This window comes from Enhydra lutris, unplaced genomic scaffold (assembly GCF_002288905.1).
Source record: "Enhydra lutris kenyoni isolate GAN:26980312 unplaced genomic scaffold, ASM228890v2 scaffoldscaffold14, whole genome shotgun sequence".
Taxonomy (NCBI): Eukaryota; Metazoa; Chordata; class Mammalia; order Carnivora; family Mustelidae; genus Enhydra; species Enhydra lutris.
In genome coordinates this window covers 39656352-39663971 of record NW_019154098.1, presented here as the reverse complement: position 1 = coordinate 39663971, position 7620 = coordinate 39656352, and positions in this window count along the sequence as shown.

Below are 7620 nucleotides of genomic sequence, written 5' to 3'. Positions count from 1 at the left end.
ATCCTTTCACTGTCTCCATAGTTTTGCCTTTTTCAGAATGTCATATTGTAGGAATCATACAATATGTAGCCTTTTCTGATTGGTTTCTTTCACTTAGTGATACGCATTTAAGTTCCTCCATGTCTTTTCCTGGCTCGATAGCTCATTTCTGAGAGAGAGATTTATTTTAAGGAACTGGCTCATGCAGTGGTGGGAGGTGGCAAGTCTGAAATGTGCGTGGCAGGCGGGCGGGTGGGCGGCCTGGAAATCCCAGCAGGAATCAGCAGGAATCAGTGTTGCCGTCTTGAGTCCAAAGGCAGTCTGGAAGCACAATTCCTTCTCTTGTGGGGATCTGGGCTTTTCTCTTAAGGCCTTCAACTGATGAGATGAGGCCAATCCACGTGATGGAGAATAATCTCCTTTACTCAAAATCTGCTGATTTAAATTAATCACATCTTAAAAAATGCCATCACAGCAACATCTAGACTTGTGTCTGGCTAAAGAACCAGGCGCTGTAGCCCAGGCGAGTGTCCATGGTTCATTTTAATTAACCATCACAGCCCCCAAGAGAAGATCAGCAGACGGAAAAAGGCTCAGAGCCTGTCTTTCCTCACAGCTGACACCCTAACACATTGGAGAAACTGGAGCATGGTTGGTGGGGAGGCCCCAAGCTCGATCACAAGCCCCCTCCTCCCCTCCAGGAGGGAGCAAGAAAGAAAGAAAAGCAGAGACAAGCTCTGTCTACCTCCGCACCCCTGAGCCATTGTTAGCCTGCTGAGGGCAGGAAAGGGGAAGAGGGAGTGGGATGAAGTTTAAATTGGAGCTATACAGGGACTAAGCTTTAAGGACTGGAAATGGCTGGGAAATGATGGAATCTTCTGGATGTCTCTACAGGACAGAAAAGCAGGAAGCAACAGAAAACAGATGACAGAAGGCACAGATGGAACGAATGAAACCACTTTGTGTTTAGAACCTACGGCCCTATTATTAATTAATTAAAATGGTGTTATCTTGTTTGGGAGACCCTATTTCATGTTATATGCCCCATTGCACAGACACTAATAAACTAGTGACATATTGTTTGAGAGACCTTCAAGTTAGGACACAGTTCTTTAATTCATTTCTATCACCACCACTGTAAGAAAGGCAGGTGAACAAAGATTTAAGAAATATATATGTGGGGGCACCTGGGTGGCTCAGTGGGTTAAAGCCTCTGCCTTAGGCTCAGGTAATGATCTCAGGGTCCTGGGATAGAGTCCCACATCCAGCTCCCTGCTCAGCAGGATGTCTGCTTCTCTCTCTCCCTCTGCCTGCGGCATGCTTGTGCTCTTTGTTAAAAAAAAAAAAAAAAAAAAAAAAGTAAATAAGTAAATAAATAAATAAAGGAAATCTAAAAAAAAAAAAGATTCTCTCTCCCTCTAGCCTTCCCCTCCCCCCCCTCCCCTCCCCACCCCAAGCACTCTCACACTCAAGAAGAAAGAAAAAGAATCTGTATAGAGAGATGATGGTAGCTGGGGGCTTTCCCGCCACACCAGACCTTAAACATAAGAACCTGGCACTGGGAAAGATAACACCGTGTGACACCGTGGGGCTCAGCTCACTTCAAAAACCTCCATCAAGGGGCACCTGGGTGGCTCAGTGGGTTAAAGCCTCTGCCCTCGGCTCAGGTCATGATCCCAGAGTCCTGGGATCGAGCCCCCGCATCAGACTCTCTGTTCAGCAGGGAGCCTGCTTCCTCCTCTCTCTCTCTGCCTGCCTCTCTGCCTACTTGTAATCTCTGTCTGTCAAATAAAATAAATAAAATCTAAAAAAAAAAAAAACCTCCATCAATTTCTACAATATTACAGTTCAAAGGAAAACAGTACAGAGTGTTACAAAGACACATTCCAGGAAAGGGAATTAGAATTTATATCTAGCCCTTATTATCCAATTGTTCATTCCTTTGGGGCTATAAAACTTAAAAGAGAAGAATGACGGAGTAACATTTTTAAGGAGGAAATTGGGATGATAATGAGAACATTAAAAATCTCCCACTCTGTCCTTCTTGTTCCAACTGGCGGCTCCATTGAGATTTATTGAATACTTACCATAAAAAGCACAGCGTTAAACATGTCTGAAGGGAAAAGGAAGGTGGGCCCTGCAAGGCTTCAATGTGCCGGCAGAATTTGTTCTAGACACAGTACTGAGTAAGAGACCGTGTCTGGTTAGCTCACTTGGGCTCCTGGAACTACAACAAGCCTGACTCTGCGGCTCAAAAAAATATTTGTTCAATGACCACATGAATAAACAGATCCGTGTTCAGCGTGTTGCCCATTTTCTAAAGAAGGTCGGCTGAACTGAACAGTGTCGCCGTGTCCCCTGTGCTCCGAAGCAAACAGTCAAGAAGTGGCTGAAGCTAGTGTCAGGGAAAGCATCGGCCACAGCCTTGATCATGTCCTCTGAGGGCCAGGCAAGCTTGGGATTGGAGAGTTGGAATAATTCCAGCTGCCTCTGGGGCAGAGGAGCTGTCCCTGGTTGTATGGTCCCTGGCCCTGGGGTGATCTAGGTCAGGGGCTCCGCCAGCCTGGTGTGCGACCGTCAGGTAAAGGAGACAGTTCAGGGAATGGGCCCTGGGTGGCTGGGAGATGCCAATGACCTTGGCTGTTAGTTTGGTCTTAGGATGAATAGCTGCCAGTAGGGCAAATACAGAATCTCAAACAGAATCTCAGCCTGGCTCACAAGGTGCTCCAGGCTAGGACGGAGGTGTGGAGAGGAAGGAGCCTGGGTCCCCAGGGACCACACGCTTCCAAAAGGCCCTGGGCCGTCCAGCCCCGAGTCCATTCCACATGAGAGAGAAATCGGATTTCCACCCTGTAAAGCCACAGTGATCGCCGTTCTGTCATGGGGAGCCACATCATGCCAATGGATAGAGGCACCTAACGAAATTAGGGTAAGTCAGAGAAGACTGGCCTGGGGAGGCGACAGCAGGGTGAGACCTGGGCAGACGGATCACCGTAGTGAAGAAGAGCATTTGGTTAGAGGGACCCGCGTGAATGAAGAAGGCCTGGGGACGAGAAGGGCGCCTCAAGCATGGGCCAAAGAATGCTTGTATGGCGGAAGCCCACAGTGCAGCTTGCTGGTGGGGTGGGAGTGGGGGGTCCGACAGGTGGGAAGACGAAGAGTGTCCATGAGTGATGGAGCCAGGGGACAGCAGGGACTGAATCATAGGAACCTTGTATGCCCTGTGAAGTGACTTAGCTTTAAAAACGCTAGGAGGCCCTCTAACGGTTTCCAGCAGGGGGGCGACACGACCAGATTTGTTTGAATTCCGGCCATTCTGTGGTCAATGGATCAGAGAAAGGAACCAGAGGAATGGCAAGGACACAGGTAAGAGGCTGCTCGGGGTGACCAACTCCTCCACGTTGCCCAAGACTTTCCTAGGCTTCGCATTGGAAGTTCTGCATGCTGGGACCTCCCCGTTATCCTCCAACCCTGAGTAGCAGGCAAACAGGAACAGCTGGTCACCCTAAGGCCGCTGTAGCACTCCAGGTGAGAGGGATGGAGGCAGATGAAGGGCGCAGAGAAGGCTCCAGGGTATTTCATGGGGAGACAAACACCAACTGTCTGCTAGGGTGGACAGAACTCCCTCAGGCAGAAATGACACCAGGGAAAATTTTAGGGGTAGGCCAGAACTTCAGAGCCACTGAACTCCAGGAGAGGAATAAATCATGATAGTCAATGTCTAAGAAACGTCTTTTCTCAAAAAAAAAAAAAATAATAATAATAATAATAATAACATTTTGCTTGGATGTAAACAATCCCATTGTCCGTCTCCATGATTCTTCTCACTACCATTATCCTCGTTTGATGATGGACATCATTTGACCTACTCATGGATGGGACACTGAGCACCAAAAGAAGCACAGGAGAATTCTGACCTCTTGTTCTGTAGAATACCACAAGGATGGGCCATCTTTTAAATAAGACAAATGTGGGGGCACGTGGGTGGCTCAGTGGGTTAAAGCCTCTGCCTTCGGCTCAGGTCATGATCCCAGAGTCCTGGGATGAAGCCCCACATCAGGCTCTCTGCTCAGCAAGGAGACTGCTTCGCTCCCCGCTGCCTGCCTCTCTGCCTACTTGTGATCTCTGTCTAATAAATAAATAAAATCTTTTAAAAATAAATAAGACAAATGTGGATACATTTGCTTCAAACACTTAGGAATTCTGTCTGGCTTCTGTTGCTGCTTGTCTCGCTCTTCTCTCTTATCTAAACAATCCTTCTCTGGAGTTGTCTGGACTTCTTGAGGAAAACTGTATTAAGATGAACAGTTTTTAATTATTACTTTTATTGCAAGTTGTGTACATTCCCTGGAATCTATAAGAACAGTAACTGCAGGGGCGCCTGGGTGGCTCAGTGGGCTAAGCCTCTGCCTTCGGCTCAGGTCATGATCTCAGAGTCCTGGGATCGAGCCCCGCATCAGGCTCTCTGCTCAGCAGGGAGACTGCTTCCTCCCTCTCTCTCTGTCTGCCTCTCTGCCTACTTGTGATCTCTGTCTGTTAAATAAATTAAAAAAATCTTTAAAAAAAAAAAAAAAAAGACCAGTAACTGCAATAATTGATCAGAGAATCACAGCATAGGAAAAAAAATGGCAGAAGGTCCCAGAATCTAGAAGTTTCTGCTATGCAGCAAAATGTTTTACAGAGATAACAATGGTCCCCTGTTGGGGCGCCTGGGTGGCTCAGTGGGTTAAAGCCTCTGCCTTCAGCTCAGGTCATGATCTCAGGGTTGGGATCGAGCCCCGCATCGGGCTCTCTGCTCAGCAGGGAGCCTGCTTCCTCCTCTCTCTGACTGCCTTTCTGCCTACTTGTGATCTCTGTCGAATAAATAAATAAAATCTTAAAAAAAAAAATGGTCCCCTATCAAGTCACTAAGCATATTAGTTATAGTGCAGAAGAAATGTTTGAAACAAGATTGGACGGACTTCAAGATAAACTGTGTTGGAATTGTGTTGTTAGAAACAGAACAGATAATGGAAGGGATAGTTGACTTAATAGGAGGTAAATGATACTTAGGAATTTTATTTCAATCATCGCTCAGTTGGACAAACAAACTCTCAAAACGTATTTTGGAGGGAATTTAGTATGAAAAGTGCTAACTGACTTTTAATAATCTCACCAACAGCTACGCAAGAGATCTCTTCCAAGTGTTAGCCTCTTGAAATCACAGAATTACACACACACAGATCACCCACCAAGTATTTGTCTAAAAGCTACTACAGTGCTCCATGCGCAGGCATTTTTAAACTGAAATTTTTTATTTTATTTATTTATTTATTTTTTGGTCAGAGAAGAAAGGAAGTGGAGGCTTGCATAGGGCATGTTTATGGGCAGGTCCTAGAAGAAGGATGCCACTTTCATCCATATTCCATGCTCTAAACTCAGACATAGAGCCTCACATAGCTGAAGGAAACCTGAGGAATATGATCTACCCATGTGTACAGAGAGAAGAGAAGTGGGTTTAGGGGCTTCCTGTTCAATCTACATGAAGTAGAGTGCCCGGCAGGAGCTGAAGACCCAGTAACTGTTGAAGGTCCCAGAGATGATGCTACTGTTAGAATTCCAGCTTCCTCCTGCTGGGCCATGCTGTGCGACTGAAGGGCCATATTGGCATGGATAACGTCAGTGTGGAGGGTTTTCCTCATCTGCCCAGTGAGGTTATCTCTTAATCTCTGTATACCGGGGAGAAATCGTCCCTTTGCCCCCAGGGACTCTTACCACGGTCCCTGGACCTAAAAGGAACATGAGCTGTTCTCCACTACTCATCTTCAGAACAATAATGGAGACAGCTACTAGCTCCTTCAAGCTGGGTGTGCGTTTCTTTTTTTTTTTTTTTTAAGATTTTTATTTATTTATTTGACAGACAGAGATCACAAGTAGGCAGAGAGGCAGGCAGAGAGAGAGAGAGAGGAGGAAGCAGGCTCCCCGCTTAGCAGAGAGTCCGATGCGGGGCTCGATCCCAGGACCCTGGGATCATGACCTGAGCCGAAGGCAGAGGCTTTAACCCACTGAGCCACCCAGGCGCCCCTGGGTGTGCGTTTCTTATTGGAACATAGAAAAGAAATATTTACTCAGTTCCCTGTTTCTTTTTTTTTTTTTTAAGATTTTATTTATTTATTTGACAGAGGGAGAGAGATCACAAGTAGGCAGAGCAGCTGGCAGAGAGAGAGGAGGAAGCAGGCTCCCCACTGAGCAGAGAGCCTGATGTGGGGCTTGATCCCGGGACCCCGAGATCATGACCTGAGCCGAAGGCAGAGGCTTAACCCACTGAGCCACCCAGGTGCCCCTCGATTCTGAGTTTCTGAAATATCTTGTGATATCCTCCAACCTTGCACGTTGTGTCGGGTCTTGAAAGAGCACAATGAAGAATGTATTGATGGTAAATAATCTTTTTTTTTTTTTAAAGATTTTATTTATTTATTTGACAGAGAGAAATCACAAGTAAGCAGAGAGGCAGGCAGAGAGAGAGGAGGAAGCAGGCTCCCTGCTGAGCAGAAAGCCCAATGTGGGGCTCGAACCCAGGACCTGGGATCATGACCTGAGCCAAAGGCAGCGGCTTAACCCACTGAGCCACCCAGGCGCCCCGGTAAATAATCTTTTAAGTGGGGAGTGGCAGGCAAATTGTTGCCCAAAAACAACCCCAAGAAAACCGTAAAATAAAATGAACTGCAAAATAAAAACTGTCACACAACGGGCACTTTATCAGAATAATAGAGGCTTGGTGAAAAGTTAAATGGGCTAACTCTTAATGAACATTTAAGTCAAAAATGGCATATTTTTTTGCTTTAAATCCTTTAGCCAATAAAAAAAAAAAGTTACCCGGCTTTCAAAGGGGGCATTTACACAGTGATAAGCAAAATGCACTTTGAGGACTATTATAGATTCATTTAGTTCATTTAAATGTTTGTCATATTTTCATTAAGTTGCAAAACATCCTTTTCTCCCTCTGTAAGGAGCATGTTAAGACTATAAGTGGTGTCAAAGCAAATTTAGAGTTCTTCAAAAATTTCTGTTTTCAAAAAAACTGAGCATTTAAGAATTTTGTCTAATACTGTTTTTTTTTAACTTTCTATTTTTTTTTTAAGTAATCTCTACACCCAAAGTGGGGCTTGCACTTATGACCCCAAGATCAGGAGTCACACGCTCTACTGACCAAGACAGCCAGGCCCCTTCTCAAATACTGTTTTACCATCGTTTCCTCCTTTCCTCATTACTGAGGAAATGAGGAAATTCACCTTTTTGTCTTTCTTTAAATGCACTTTATTTTTTTTAATTTTTTTAAAGGATTTTATTTATTTATTTGACAGACAGAGATCACAAGTAGGCAGAGAGGCAGGCAGAGAGAGAGGAGGAAGCAGGCTTCCTGCTGAGCAGAGAGCCTGATGCGGGGCTCGATCCCAGGACCCCGAGATCATGACCTGAGCTGAAGGCAGAGGCTTAAACCCACTGAGCCACCCAGGCGCCCCTAATTTTTTTAAATTAACACATAATGTGTTATTTGCCCCGGGCATACAGTTCTGTGAATCATCAAGATTACACATTTCACCGCATTCACTATCATAGCACATACCCTCCTCAATGTCCATAATCCAGCCACCCTATTCC